Source organism: Ricinus communis, chromosome 7 (assembly GCF_019578655.1).
Source record: "Ricinus communis isolate WT05 ecotype wild-type chromosome 7, ASM1957865v1, whole genome shotgun sequence".
NCBI lineage: Eukaryota > Viridiplantae > Streptophyta > Magnoliopsida > Malpighiales > Euphorbiaceae > Ricinus > Ricinus communis.
This window is the reverse complement of record NC_063262.1, coordinates 24,503,171-24,519,783: the sequence shown is the minus strand read 5'-3', so window position 1 is coordinate 24,519,783 and position 16,613 is coordinate 24,503,171. Positions and strand designations below refer to the sequence as shown.

The 16,613-nt window shown below is 33.5% G+C and overlaps 2 pseudogenes; one reads left to right on the top strand and one right to left on the bottom strand.

Moving 5' to 3' along the window:
- Positions 1–1,560: 1,560 nt before the first annotated feature.
- LOC125370512 lies at positions 1,561–2,399 on the top strand (annotated as a pseudogene).
- An 86-nt stretch (positions 2,400–2,485) lies between these two features.
- Positions 2,486–5,580, bottom strand: LOC125370511 (annotated as a pseudogene).
- Between the last annotated feature and the right edge of the window lie 11,033 nt (positions 5,581–16,613).

The window sequence follows — 16,613 nt, the reverse complement described above, 5'->3', positions numbered from 1 at the left end:
GGCAGCCCAAAATTTGAATTGTCCAAGAAGATGACAAGCATAGCCCATTTCTTACTGTGTAATTATTTCAAGTCCATTTACTACAGGATAATGAATTTTGAAATACTAAAAGTTGCTTTTTAAATAAATAAAAACTTTTAGTATTAAGTTCTAGTTTTTTTCTTAAATAATATATTAAATAATTTTAAAATTTTCTTAACGTTAGTGTTGAACCAAGTTCATTTTAGTTTCAATTCAATTGTTGCTGAATTATTTAGATTATAGATATTAGCATTTATCTTATATAACTTCTATTTTATTTAATGGGTTGATTCAACATGGTGTTATCAAAAACAAATGAAGAAGAAAAAAGAAGAAAATTTTAGAACTTAATTATAAATTAGAATCATGTTAAAGTGACATGGAAACTAACGTGGCAAGACATAAGTGTACAAGTAGAGCCAAATCAGCATATCCTAATGGACTCAGATTAATTAAAAGAAAGAATCTTTATACACTACTAGAACTTGATTCCTTGGGACTTAATTGTAAAAACACAAAAGTCTTAGAACTTTTAACTTAGTAATTCCTTTATTGGTATTTTACAATTTTATGAATGTCACTTAAAATTGGTAGCACATTATATTGCAAAAGTTTTAATGATTAAAAGCTTCTTTATAAACATGATTTGTTCATTATATGAATTTATTTATAAAAAGAAAACTCATAATAGATATATATGTTGTTAATAAATTAAAGTTAAGCATATAATTAATATAATTACAAAATTTAAGATAAAAATCAAATATACTATTAGCATCATCATGTATTATAATCACAATTGTTATTTTCTTGAGCTAATCATATTATATATCAAATATTTATAATATAATTTCGTGAATATTTTTAATTTAAATGAAAATATAGTTTTATAGCAAAAAAGAATAACTTTTTCTTGTTTATGATTTATTATAAATATATCTTCTTAGTAAATAACTAATTTTCTAATTAGATAGTTATTTTTATTAAAGATAATATAGGGCAAACATATTTGTTTTTAAATAGTTTCTGATTTATTCTTAATTAGACAATAATTTCTTATCCCGAAACATATAACATATTCCCTCTCCTTAATTTTTGCTTAGTTAGACAAGGTTTCCTTATCCTAGAAAATAACATAATTAATTATATCTTTAATATCATTTTCAATACATATAATTAATACATATTAATTAATAAAATTATAAAACAGCCTCATATTATAGGAACAAAACTAGCAAGAATATAGGATAAAAAAATAAAGCAAGAATATAATACAGGCTGTTTAGTAATAAATCTATTAATCCATCCTTATTTTTAACTATATTATAGATTATAAATAAATAAATAAATTTGGAGTGGTGGTCAAATTTAATAATATCTCAAATTATTGAAAAATAAAAAGAATACTAAAACTGAATTAGAAGGAATATAAAGGATGCCACTTTCTCATTATTTGTTTTTTATATATATAAATATATCCATTAACCAGTCTCTTCATTCACTAGAACCGTCAGTAGTGTAAGAAAGACCCAGAAAACTTTTCTGGTTTTTGTGTTTTAACTAAGTTCCTTTGCTCTCAAGGAATCAACCGAACATGCCTTTCCTCATCGGCAGAACTCAGCGGTTCTTGTTCTTTGAAGATGTCAAGATGAAGGCCACTGGCAATAATAAGTCCACCATCACCTTCACCATTACTTCTGATTCCACCCACAAACGGATTCATATGCTGGAACCCGATGTTCGCCTCAGCTTTGAGGCCATCTCTATCACGACCACCAATGTTCAAGTTGATGAACGTGACTTTCTTGCCAGTGGCAGTGATGAAGAGGCCTACTCAAAGATTTCTGATTTGCTTGCTTCTTTGGCTATTAACCCCAGTGATAAACAAATCATTGGCTATAAGTTAATCAAGGAGGCGCGCATCTCTCTGCAGAAACTCCTGGTCTGGTTGCAATAAATTGATCAATGTGGAGATGAAGCTGATAACGACGTACTGGTGGCAGGGTACAGTCCCTGCCAGCTGCTCGTCAGTCGCTGATCTGGGAAAAGGAAGATTTGAGGAGTTTGCCCGAGGATAGCTATGGTGGTGAGAGAAGCTGCTCAATCTGTTTGGAGGAGTTTCAGGCAGTTTCAGAGGTCAAGCGCATGCCTTGTTTGCATATATTTCATGGCAGCTGTATTGATCAGTGGCTGAATAAGAGCCATCACTGCCCGCTCTGCCGCTTCAAGATGCCAGCTTCTTGCGTTGATCTCATGCAGTAATGATTTGCTTTTGTAATTTCTACTGCTTTTTCAGGTGTCAGATTGATACGATCGTGCGGAAGTTACTTCTATAAGGTATCATCTTCAATATAAATACATGGTGCTTGACAGGAAAATATGCGACAAAATTGGCTCTTTTTTCTTTCCAAGGAAAACATGATTTCTACATGTTTAAAATTTTTTAGCATTAAGCAATCTTGCGTATAAGAGATATGCATTGTCATGAATTGCATAGAGACTAAGAATTGAATTCTGCCATACACAAATACAATATAATAAAGCGCCATTACAACCATCAGCTATCACTGCCATAGTTGACGAATAACAGAAAAGAAGCTAAATTATGTTGAAAATGGAAAGGCTTGATCAGAAAGGGGTCCCGACCGCTTCTTGTTTCGCTGGACTATACAACGCAGACCTGTTTCTTGGTCTGTTCTTCCAATTGCTTCACAACTTCATCCATGGCCGGTCTAACTGAAGGCACTGGAGCACAACATCCCATTGCGAGCTTCAGAGCCTGAACTAACCCTTCTTCCATTGGACTCCTTATTCCCTCAAAAGCTCCACATCAAAAACTTCCATCGTTGTTTCCTCTAAAACCGCCACTTTAACCATTGCCGCAAATCCACAAAATCACCATTTCTCCCATTCTTCCCAGGTTTTTTGCCTATCAGAATCTCCAGCAGAAGTATTCCAAATGCATAAACATCTGTTCTAGAATTGCATTTCTTCATCCTCTGAAGCTCTGGTGCCTTGTATCCATCAGCCTTTGCAAGCACAACTATTTCATCAGCCACAGATGGAACCATTAGTTTGTCAAGCCCAAATTCAGTAAGTCTGAGACGAAATACTCATCCACAAGCACATTTTTGGATCTCACGTTCCCATGGGTGATGGGTGTCTCAAGACCTGTATGAAGGTATGCTAGTCCCCTGGCTATGCCCAATGCAATCTTGTGCCGCCTAGACCAGTTTAGCACTGGCTTTCCTGCTTTAGTTTCTGCAGTAAGTGAGAGAACAATACAAGAGTAAGGATTATGATGCATAAAGGATAACTATGTTTATAGAAGAACAAAGTTCCTGAAAATTGGAACAAGGCAGACTTGGGGAGTTCCACTTTCCAGGAATGATAGTTGATAGATCAGTGTATAATCTGTCTGCACAAGGGAGGGGACAAGTTGCCTAGTTTTGTTGGCAATTACACAATGGAGCTTGCACTTTTCAAGACCTTAATTAATAAACAGAGCAGGATTGACGGATCCCACAGCCGAGAATAGAAATTGCAATGGGCATGATCACATCATAATTTAGGCTTTAAATTTACTATGAACAACAATGACATATAATAATTTAATATGAGTCAGTTATATGTCCACAAAATGGCAAGGCATCATTTCACATGTCAAGTAGTAGTTACTCAATTAGAGGAAGCATCCAACACAAGAGGTTGCTTGCAAAGCATTGATTGAACCTATCTTCTTGACTGTTCAGATTTCTAGAAAGACATGATGCCTGGGTTGCAGAATATTGTCATCAGATATCTACTTGAAGGCTTTTACTACTATGGAACAGTTATAGGCTGATTAGATGGGCACTTCATTGCAATTTAGAGCAATATAAAGAGTAACCCAAACTATGAATCAGAATAGAATGTCTTAAGTTCTGTACTGATTTAACAATGAGAAAAGGCCTCTATAAAAAAAATTCTGCTAGTGCCAGAGAAAGTAACAATAAGGCAGCAATGGAATTCAACATGTTTATACAATGACAAATAAACCAGATGTAGAGGAAGGAAAAGATGAGCATACCATGTAAAAGATCATAAAGGCTTCTATTTGGAAGATAATCATATATGAGTAGCTTCTCCCCTCTTCCCCTGGTAGAAAGCTCTTAAAGGAATCAAATTCTCATGTCGAATCTTTCCTAATTGCTTTATCACAGTTACGCATGAACTTCTGTCCTTGCAACTACCTTCTCTCAACAATCTCAAAGCAATTGTACCACCATCAGCAAGCTTTGCCTTATATACAGTCCCATAAGTAGTCTTCTGTTACTTGTCCCGTCGCATTCAAAACATCATCCAACGTCAAATGCTCACCTCCTTGAAACAAAATAAGCTTTCCTTCACCGCCACTGCCAGCATTGCCACCACTACCACCATTTTCCTCATCTTCACTTCCTCTAATTCATCTTCGCTGTCTTCCCTACCTTTCCTCTTCTTGTTTTGCATATAACCAATCGACAATGAAGCCAAAACTACAACTCCAGTCATTAATCCAATCACAATACCAGCAATTGCACCTGAACTCAATCTTGAACTTCCACTGCAACTTCTTAAAGGTAACCCACAAAGACTAGGATCATTCCCTTCCAAAAACCTCCATCCCAAACTTTGATTCGCCAAAACAGGCAACATCCCACTAAAATTATTGTGCGAAAGATTCAATTTTCAAGGTTTAATGATGTTAAACTCTGAGGAATTGATCCTGAAAGCACATTATCAGAAAGATCAAGCTCCTTAAGCCCTTGAAAGCGAGTAAAAATTCCGGAAGTCTCCTGAAAACTTGTTGCTACCTAAGTCAAGAAACTGCAAATTCTTGCAAGTAGAGTTGGGCAATGCAGGTTCAGGAAGAGACCCAGATAGTGAATTACCATGAAGCTTAAGTGAAAGCAATCTTTCACATAAATTCCAGATAGATGGAGCTAAAACCCCACTAAACAAATTGCCACTCAGATCAATATCAGAGAGGAAGTACCGTAACCAAGTTCAAGAGGAATAGTTCCAGTCATTGAGTTAATGTTAAGATACAAACTTTGAAGTATAGAGAACTCACCAAGCTCTCTAGGAAGTGAACCGGTGAGATTAGCAGAAGGGAGCTGAAGAGAAAGCAAGTGCAAAGATGGGTCTTTATAGAGTGAAAGATTAGTCCATTCTGGTGCAGAAATGTCATTACAAGAAAGAGGAGAACCATTGGAGAACACCCATTTAAGGCCTCTCCATTGACACAAAGGAACAGAAGAATTCCAAGAAGAAAGTAAAGGTTTTCAGTGTTACCTTGAAGTGAAGCTTTGATCTTTCCTAAAAGAAGTTCAACATCTGTTGAAGTAGAAGAAGCAGAAGAAGACAAGGACTCATTACTAAGTGCAGTACTACTGGTAAAGATTATGGCCATCAAAAAGAAGCAGACTGTGTGAAGAGAGCAAAGTTTCGAAATCGCCATGAATGAAGCAACAAGCTACCTAGCTAGTGAGAGAGAGAGAGAGAGAGAAATAAAGAAAGGGAAAGGTGATACTTGACAATGTGGTCTTTGTGTAGTTCTATGAAGGGTTTTCTTTTTGGGTAAACTTCTGAACTGAGTGTTGACTATGAGTAAGGCTCTTTGTCTAATAACTTTTTAAATAGAAAAAAAAGTGAAAGTGGTTTTGGAATTATTTATACTTTTAGTTTATATATATATATATAAAAGAAATAGAAACTATGAGATTAGTTGCAAAATCTGGACATATTCTTTCAATACATGATAAGAAATTTAAGTCTAAAGTGTTCAAAAGACATTTTATAGAAACTTTTTAGCAGTTTTAAATTGATATGAGTTACTTATTTGGTTGTATTTTTGAAATTATTATTATTATTATTTTGATTACAAGTATTTAAATTTATAAAATTTAGATTAAATTATTTATTTAGAAATATTTATATGTATAAAATTTAATTAACATTAAATCTAATTCATATAATAACAGTTTAATGAAAGATATAAAAATAACATTATAAAAATTTATTAATGAATATGTATGATATAATTTGTTTATTCAAGATTAGAAAATATTATTTAATTAACAACAATTTATTAATTAATATATAATTTTAGATTAAGATTATTATTTAATTAACAATTTAATTTATTGGTTAATGAATTGATATAATAAAAAAATAAAAATAAAATATTACAAATTAGTATAATATCTGTATATTAAGAATAAATATACATATTTAGAATATATATGTGTGGATTAAACCGGTATCAAGCTTTTAAATAATAGTATATTCTTCTCTTAAATTTATATTAGAATTAAAAGGTATCTGACACTGGGAGCAACTAGCTGAATTGATCAAACAAACACCGTCTGATTTCCTGAAGCTAATCATGGAAACACCGCAAAGATCATCAAAAGTTGGCTTCATTACAAGATTGGTGCACCCCACAACACAAGAACATTGAAGAAACTGCAATTTTTTAATTCATCAGTTTACAGAATTATTGCCTTTGCTTTGCTTTTTGTAGTTTATAGAATAAATATATCTGCACGCCCTGCTTTGGAATTCCTCATTTTATTATTATTATTATTATTTTGCAATCTTTTTCCCCAGGAAATGCAAAGGAAAGCAGAAAAGATTGCTGTGCAGGACAGGACGACTTGTCCTTTTCTGTGTGAACTGTGAGGTCAGGTTCTATTTGATATTTGGGTGCTCCTTCGATGGTGAATCTACACGTGTCAATAATGTTGATAATCTTTGTTTGACTTCACGATCTGCGGTTGGAGATGATGAGTGAGTTTTTGATCTTGGTGGTGCTGGAATGTAGAGTGTCGAGTGGGGACCCATGGGCAGAGTAGAAAAGGAAAAGGTGAATCTATGTCCTCAACTTGGACGTAAAGGTGGGACCAAAGGATAACATGTTGAAAAAGTTGTCACTTAGAAAACCAAAGTATGTTCATAGTTTCGTGAATGTCTAATATTAAATTTTCTTTGCACTAATTTTGATGAACTTCCAAGAATTCTTCACAATCCTGTAATCGCCTATCTAATATGGAATCATAACATAATATCAAAATAAAAGGACACTTTTGCCATTTCAATTACACCATCACTCTAATAAATATATATTTTTAATCTTTTTAACCTTCTTATATTCATTATAAAAATAATAATTATAATTATAATTCTATATTTAAATAAAATAAGTTCAATTGTTTCATAAATTTCATCTAATAATATTTTATAAGGTCACATTACATAAAATTTTATAATAAAAAGACATGTATATAAGAAACTATTATTGTACTAAATAATAAAGAGATATTATGATATTAGATATTTAATCAAATAAAATGATAATATTAAAAATTATTAATTAAATACAATCAAAAGTTATATTTCTAAATTAAATTAGTAAGTGTATAATGTCACTCATTTATCATATGTCTATTATTATTTTTACAATCATTATATTTAAAAATTATTGGAGGATATGAAAACTAAAGAAAACAAAAATTACTTTCGATAAAATTTTTATCATATTACTTCCGTAAAAATTAAAGCAATTAAAATTACATTCATAGATATTACAAAATATATATTTATCTATTATTAGTGTCAAGTTCATTAAACCTAAATTTTAGGTTGATTACTTATAAAATATATATTCACCTATAATTAGTATAAAATTCATTAAATATGAAATATACATTTGTTAATTTTACTAATGAATTTGGTTTAACATATGAATATATTTTTTAGCTATAATCTATGAACTTCAGGTATACGTGCAATAAATTTATAATTTACAGTATATTAATCTACAAGTCAATTTATAAATTTAAATTTTAATGCTGATGTTTAGAGAAAAAAAAGCTAAAATTATTTTTATTTTTCTGAAAACATAAAATTATTTTTATTTACTCTTAATTATATAAATTAAAATTTTTATTATTTTATTATATAGTATTTTTCTTATAAATATATTAACGTATTCTTAAAAGATAGATTTAATATTGTGGTAACAAAGAAATACAAAATTCAATAAATTTATAAAATTGAAATAAAAATAATAATTTTTAATAATAATATAATATAAAATTTAGAGATCATACAAGATAAAAATATTTTAAAATATATTGATTCATTTATTTTGTAATGAATTAAATTTGTAGTTTTAATTTATTTTTATTTTTATACTATTAATTATTTAATGATATAAAATATCAACTAATGCTTAACCAGATAATTTTTATTTTAAAATTTATCAAAGCACACGTCTAATTTTATAACCCAACTATACACATGTATTTCAGTCTTGGATATATAATTATTATGTTACTTAATCCATGATATAGCAATCCATTTTTAGACTAGCTTTTGAAATTGAGAATTCATTATTTACAAATTTGTTGAGTCTTGTTTCAAGGATAAGTGGCCAAGCTCCCAACATATTGAACTTTTTAATCATGACAAGCTATCAAATTACCAAAATTTAGTAATGATCTCTTGAAACTATTTATTCCATTTGTTGTCTTAGAAACACTTTTGTTCCAGAAAACACATAATTAAGACATACTTTAAACATTAACCAAACAAAAAGAACATACTTTAAACAGAAAAGTTAACATTAATAATAATGCTCACAAAACCATGCCATATAGTAATGAAATACAGCTATCACACACAAATATGATATCGTCTTCTACAAGAGGGAAAGCAGGAAAAGAAATGGGATGGTTTTGGCTAAAAATTTATATATTCCTAAGGAGAAATGATATATATATAATAATTTTGAAAGTACTAAAAGAATAAAACAAATTCACTTTGTAATAATGCTTTACATATATTATTGGGAATAATTTTCCTTCTGGGGACCTTCTTCAATTATGCCCTTTTGGAAGGGAAAAGACTGCATAAAAAGAATATATAGGGCTTTTGAGGAATATTAGGCTGGTGGTTAAATCTAATTATGATGAAATAATAGTGGGTGTTTAGGTAGGATGGATTAATTAATTGAGATGTTTAATTTTGGTAGGATATAATGGCATACTATATAGTATTCTTTTGGCATTTCACTGCTCAAACTCACGCCAGTCCAAGGAATCATTAGCTTCCTTAACCCTCTCTTATTATGTCACTATATCTTTGTCTAATTCTCTTTTGACTAGGGTCCAATTCTCCCTTTCTATTATTATTATTATTATTAAAAGAGATTCATCAAGCTTTACTGTTTTTCTTTTATCATCAAGAAATGGAGTATTCATTCCAAAGGAGGAATATATATATATATATATATAAAAGATTACAACATATTATCATAAGCACAATTTGAATTTTAAAAAGGTTAAGAAATAAATGAGTCACAAACTAATAATTTCATTCAAAGCTAAGAAATGGATACTCTCCATTAATAGTAACTGTGACAAATTTTGAATATGAATGCCGAGATGTTTATTGATCAATGATGTGTAATTGTATTGTTTCAGATTCTAAATTACAAGATGAGTATGAATTCCGTTATATACAACATGTGTGTAACGGTCCTATTGCTAATTTCCAACATTAACTTCCCCGTTAGGGAAGAGGTAGAAGCAGCCTTTTCCCTTAGGGAGAAGTGTTGCTCCTTCTTTCCTAGCTAGGCCTGTGATGATCCAGAGTCTCGAGGTTAATGCCCATCACCAAAGACCGCTACCCTTATATGTGGTCTTTGCCCGATGAGCTTTGCCATTGTGGTATGATCTCGTTCTTCAACATTCCCCCTCAAGGTGGGTGCGAATAAATTGATAGAACCCATCTTGCTTAGAAGTCTTTGGTGGCTTGCTTTGTCTAGTGGCCTTGGTAAAGATGTCCGCCAGCTTGTTCGTGGCTTCCTACAAACGGGGTTGTGGATTTCTCCCGATTGGACTTTTTCTCTTATGAAGTGGTAGTCAACTTCAATATGTTTAGTCCTTTCGTGAAAGACTGGGTTCGATGCTACATGTGTCCGGTCGCTGTTGTCACAAGACATCTCCATCGGGTCCTTGCACTTTATTCCCATGCTCATGAGCACTTGCTTAATCCAAACGAGCTCGCTACCGCTGATGCCATGGCTCGACTCGCCTTCAACACTAGATCTCGTCATATCGATTGCTTTTTGCTTTTCCACGCTACTGATTTCCTCCTACAAAATGCAAAACCCGAGGTTGATTTTCCGTCAGAATCGCCTCGCCTAACTGAGATCGGGAAACCAAAGAACGATGTTAGCATTATTATTATTTTTCATCAAAATACCTTGGCCTCGGAGTACCCTCGAGATATCTTAAGATTCCACGACCGCATCCGTGTGGGCAAAGACGGGGAGCATGCATAAATTGGCTAATCATGCTTACGTGATAGCTAATATCAGCCCCGTGACAGCTAGATAGATCAATTTTCCTACCAATCACCGGGTAGTGACTTATGTCACTTAAAGGGTCGCCATCCTCTAGATTGAGACGGTTTTTCGCTTTCACTGGAGTATCTACGTGCTTGGCTCCAATTTTTCCCTGCTTCTTGCGTAGATCTAGGATATACTTTCTTCGAGATAGAAATAGTCCTTTATGAGATTTGGCTATTTCTATTCCGTAGAAAGTAGGTTAGCCGACCGAGATCCTTGATATCAAACTCTTTCTTTAGAGCTAGTTTTACTTCCTCAATCTCCTTATCGCTATTTCCCCGTAATAATAATATCATCCACATATACTAAAATAATTACGGTGTAGGTGTGAGTGTGTTTAACAAACATAAAAGAGCTCTGAGGTACACTTGTCAAATTAATTTTTAAGAGAAATCACTAAGCTTGGCATACCATGCTCTCTATGATTGTTTCACCAGAGATTGCCTTTTTTAATTTACATACCGTGGAAGGCTCAGAGGTTAATGCGTGGCCCGGGTGGAAGTTTCATGTATACCTCTTCTGCCAGGGACCCTTGGAAGAAAAGCATTCTTGACATCCATCCGAAATAAGCTCCACCCCGAAAGTTAGTAGGAAATGTATAACAAAATACTTGACCGTGCTCATTTTAGCCTACTCGGGGCAAAGGTCTCTCGTAATCTACACCATAAGTTCGGGTAAAACCCTTTGCTACTAGCCCGGCTTTGTACCTTTCCAATGGTACCATCATGCTTGTATTTGATCTTATATACCCATTTACGTACCAACCGGTTTTTATTCGGTGGTAGGGTAACAAGATCCCAAGTTTCATTTTTCCCAAGAGCTCCTGAGCTCTTCTTTCATAGCCTTACACCAATTAGGATCGGTGTTGGCATCATAGAAAGATGTAGGTTCAGTGCCATGTGATGCGGAGTATTTAAATAGGTCCTATATGAGGATGAAACAGAGTTATAACTAATAAAGTGATGAATAGGGTACGAGCATCGAATTGGACACATAGTCCTTTTAGCCGAAAGCGTAAGGTCCGTTGGTCTAGTAGATCTCGCAGGGCGAAGTTCTTCATGGTGACTCATTCCGTAGGCAAGTTCTTCCAGAGGGTAACTCAAGATCTCCCCCTCAAGAAATTGCCACAGTGAATGGAAAGCATCCTCCTCGGGCGGTTGAGAGCTGGGGCCCGATGGGCACAACGGGGTGCTCCCGAGCCGGAAGAAGTATCCTAAAGAATGTCACAAAAAGGAAGAGTTAGAGGAAATAGATCTCACGGGGGAACCGTGGGAGGAATGGGATCACAAGGAAAGTAAGGGTGGTTTCATGAAAGGTCACATCCTCGGAAATGTAGGATTTGTAAGTGATAGGATCATAACATTTGTAGCCTTTCTTTCCGAGAATATCCTAGGAAAATGGTTTTGACACAATTTTGTCCAACTTATGATGACGCCCCGATGTGGACAAAGGCAAAGGCAACCAAATATTCGAATATGACCGAGGTCAATTTTTCTTTGTTTAAGAAGCTCTAGAGGGCCGAGATTGTTAAGAACAGAGCTGGGAGCTCATTGATGAGATAAGTGGGCGTAAGGAGAGCATCCACCAAAATATGCGAGGAACATTGTTTTGAAAGAGGAGAGTACGAGTAATTTCAAGAAGATGTCTATTTTTCCTTTCCCAAACCCCGCTTTGTTCAGGGTATAAATGCAAGTAGTTTGGTGCAAAATACCGCTTTGAGAAAAAAAAATCGGAAAAGTTCTTACTGACATATTCAAAGGCCATTATCCGAGCGAAAGATTTTAATTTTGGCGCTGTAATCGATTTTTAATAAAGGTAAGAAAGTTGAGGAAACATGTAAAACCTCATTTTGCCTTTTAGTAAATAAACCCAAGTAAGTCGAGAATAATCACAATAAAAGTGACAAAATAGCTGAAATGATTACGGGATGTAATGGGAGCGGGTCCCCAAACATCGTGAGTGGATTAAATCAAATAATTTTTCCGATTTGGTAGACGATAATGGAAAAGGTAATCTAGTATGCTTTGAAAATTTGCAAACATCACAACAGCTTGAATCTATTTGAAGTTGAAAAATTTGTTTCAAAATTTTGTCGGACGGATGCCCAAACCGCCTATGCATCAATAAGCCTTGGTTAGAGGAATCAAAGGTGGTCGACAACGACTAGGAGTGGTGAGATAGTATAGGCCATTTTGAAGGTAACCTTCACCAATCGTCTTCCCGGTGAGTCTGTCCTGAAAGATTACAGTAGATGGTGAGAAAATAATATTGCAATTTAAAGTTTTGGTGATTTGACAAACAGATAATAAATTAGATTTAAAAGTAGGCAAAAGAAGAATATTTGGTATTGTTTTATTAAATAATTTAGATGAGCCAAAACCGTAGATTTCAAATTTCGATTTCCATTAAAGAACGCATCACATGTCGGGAATTTGTTGAGAAAAAATTATGTAATTTGGTCGGATCCTGTGTCATGTGATCCGTTGCACCGGAATCAATAATCCAAGTAGAGTATTTATTTGTAATGGGTTGCGATACCAAACCTGACCCCCTGGAATTCTGAGGCTGTAGAAGAGACTAAAGCTGAGAAATTATTTGTGAAATTTGGGAATTTTCGGTTTGATGAATTTCGGGTCACGGGCCGGATCCACAGCGGGTCGGGCTCTGATCCGGGTTGGCCCAGAGCCGCTGTTGGGCCATGAGGCCGGGTGGGCCCATGACCTCCGGGCCGGGCTTCGGTCCGGATTGTCATGCACGGGTCGATCAAATGTAGTCAGGTCGAGTCGGGTTGGAAGGTCCGACCCGCTAGCCTACATCCGATCCAAAGAACATGCCGGAATTTTTAGGTTTCGGCATGTTTACTCCTACGCCGCCAAACCTTTCTCCCTTCCTCTCTTCTCTATCCCTACCGGTTGCCTTCTCTTCCTCGCCGCCTCTCACTGTGATTCGGCCTGAGGTGAGGATGGAGATGCCAATACCGATCGGACGCGGTGACCGCTTTTGCAGTTGGTCACACCGCTCGACGCGAGTCGACATCCTCCCCGCCTCGAGCCGCTTCGCGTGAGTAATGAGCGAAAGCTTTCCTCTCGTGGTCCCGTGGTCGCCGCTCCCATGGTGACCCGGCCCCGCTTCCTCTTGTTGTATGAGGCGGCGATGTTGTCGAGCCGAGGAGGTTATGAGATAGCAAGATCCGGGACCAAGAACTTCATAGGTGGAATCGAGACCACCTGTGCACGTGAAAACTAAGTCTTGTTCGCCTCTTCCTCGCTTCTTCTGGTCGGCAGAGGTGGGATGTAACTCAAGTTCCTCCCACCGCAGTCAATACCCCGGGCCATGTAGGCTGAGCTAGACTTGGTCCCTTGTTCGATGTGGGCTAGTTCTTGTTTCAAATTAAAAATATGTGCAAATTCTGTTCTTGGCCGATAGATTTTTCATTTTTGCCCATACCGCCTGTGATGATGCCAAGCATACATACCCCGCAACTGAGGCTCCATCGTGGTTTGTTAGCAAGGACATGACCAAATGGTCGTTGGCCCGCCATTCTTCGATGGCTTCCGCCTTCCTTCGCTGGTTGGTTTGGATTCTTTACTGGCCCGCTAGGGTTCCTGTTATGAACCCTAGCTTCTTCCGGCCACTAAGGCCGATGTACACAGCCCTTGACCATTCGAAGTAGTTCTGATTGCCTCTTAACTCAATGTTTGTGAGTTTTGTGAGGTCGCCGTGAGACATGATGAAATTTTTTTTTTTTTTATCTTACTGGGTAGATGATGACAGGATTAATCCTGCTCTGATACCATGTGACAAATTTTGAATATGAATGCTGAGATGTTTATTGATCAATGATGTGTAATTGTATTGTTTCTGTATTCTAAATTACAAGATGAGTATGAATTCTGTTATATACAACATGTGTGTAACGGTCCTATTGCTAATTTCCAACGTTAACTTCCTGTTAGGAAGAGGTAGAAGCAAGATTTTCCCTGTGGGAGAAGTGTTGCTCCTTCTTTCCTAGCTAGGCCTGTGATGATCCAGAAGTCCGAGGTTAATGCCCATCACCAAAGACCGTCAGTCCTTATATGTGGTCTTTGCCTGATGAGCTTTGCCATTGTGGTATGATCTGGTTCTTCAACAGTAACTGAGAATAACACTTAGAAGTGTTTGACATTAAATTCAGTCTTAATGTTTTTGTTTTTATTTTTTGAATTTTTAATTACTTTTATAAAGAAAATAGATAAATTAATGTTTTCTTTTAAAAAATATGTTTGAGAAAAATAGTTTATGAAAAGTTAAAACGAATCAATACATTAAATTTTTAAAAAATAAAACGTGCGATTCACAAAGACTAACAACAATTTTAAATACATCTTTAAAAGAAAAAAAAATAGAAGTAAGACTGTAGAAAAGATATGAAACTCATTAGAAAACATCATAAAAGAGGAGCAACACAAATTAAAACCTAAATTGAAGTGAAAATTCACTTATTAAAAGAAAAACAAATTATATATAAAGGGGAAGGGTGATTTTGTGCGAAATGGCCAAAACCACCCCTTGAAAAATTGATGTTATATGTAAACAGTGAAAGAGAGAGGGAGAAGAAAGAAAAAGGAAGAAAAGAGAGAAGGGAAGTATCGATTTTGGTGATCATATAAAGAAATTGTACCTTTAAAGTTATTAGATTTGTACATTTTGATAACAATTATTATATAATAATAAAAATCATCAAAATAAATAAAATAAAAATAAAAATTTCTATCGAAAATCTTTATGTCACATTAGTAGAGTTTTAAATTTGTTTTTGATTAGGTAATATAATTCATTAAGGGAGGGAAAATACAAAAAGAAGAGTTTTTGTTTGTAAAATTTGTTAAAATTATTGACTTAATCAAAGATGATTTGTTAAAATTTTTTTATCTAATTTGTCGATTTTTATTAAAAAAAAAATAACATAATATATATTTAGATATCTAAATTTATCATTTAGTCATTTTAACACTTTGATTTTCAATTTAACCTAATAAGTACTTAAATTTTGTTTATATAATTTTAATACTTTAATTTTATTTTAATTTAATAGATACTCAAACTCTGTTTAATGATAACATTAAAACACTATCGCATAATACATATAAGCATATCGAATAAAGCTACATGTCAAAAAGTATTTAAATAACATAAAATATAAATTAATATAATTATCAAAATAAATTGAAAGTTAAAATATAAAATGAAGTAAATAGTTAAAATTCAAATATCCAAAAATATATGTAAACATAATAAAATTCTCCTTAAAAAAGAATAATACAACTCCACACCTAACAAAATACATTAATAAAATCTACTTTTAACAGAGACTAAAGCAAATAAGAAATAAATATTAAAAGTATATGAAATTATTGAAGTACAAAATAATTTAAAACACAAAGAAAAGACAGATAACTACCAATAAAAATAGAATAACTTTTAACTATTTCCATTACAAGATAAATGCTCAATTACTAAATTACTAGCTCAAGAATATGATAATTAGAAAAATGAAAATATGGAACAATTTCCAAATAGTGTATCAAATAGATTCAAAATAATTCTTGAAGATGAAAGGATTAGATTGGTCCATTTTGGGGTTGTGGGTCTTGATGTTTGAAATTTATGACAAATTTTCCAAAGGAGATTTGAGCACAAGCATGGGATTTCAAATCAAAGTCCACCTGAATGTGAAAGTAATTATCATCTTCTTCACTGATACTTGGGATTTTCTTTCTTAAGTTGGGCACTTTGTTTGGCATGCAGGAAACACACTATAATTAGTTTTCTCATGGTCAAAGTATATTAAACGAATTACTATCTTTTAAGTTAGTCTCTGATTTTTTACTCAACATTTTAAAATTCATAGTTTTATTTTTATTTTCTTTCAATATTCTATCAAATAATTATTTTGTAATAAAATATAAATTTTCAGAAACAAAATTATTCCATATATAAAATCTGTCATTAAATTACCTATTAAAATATTCTTAAGAATATTACAAATCTTTTAAAAAGTCAAATTCTATATATAACAATTTTATTTATTTTAATTCATTACAATTAACTGAATACTAAATTACTTAATAAATAATTTTAATGAGAAACTATATTATATTAATATAACAGCATA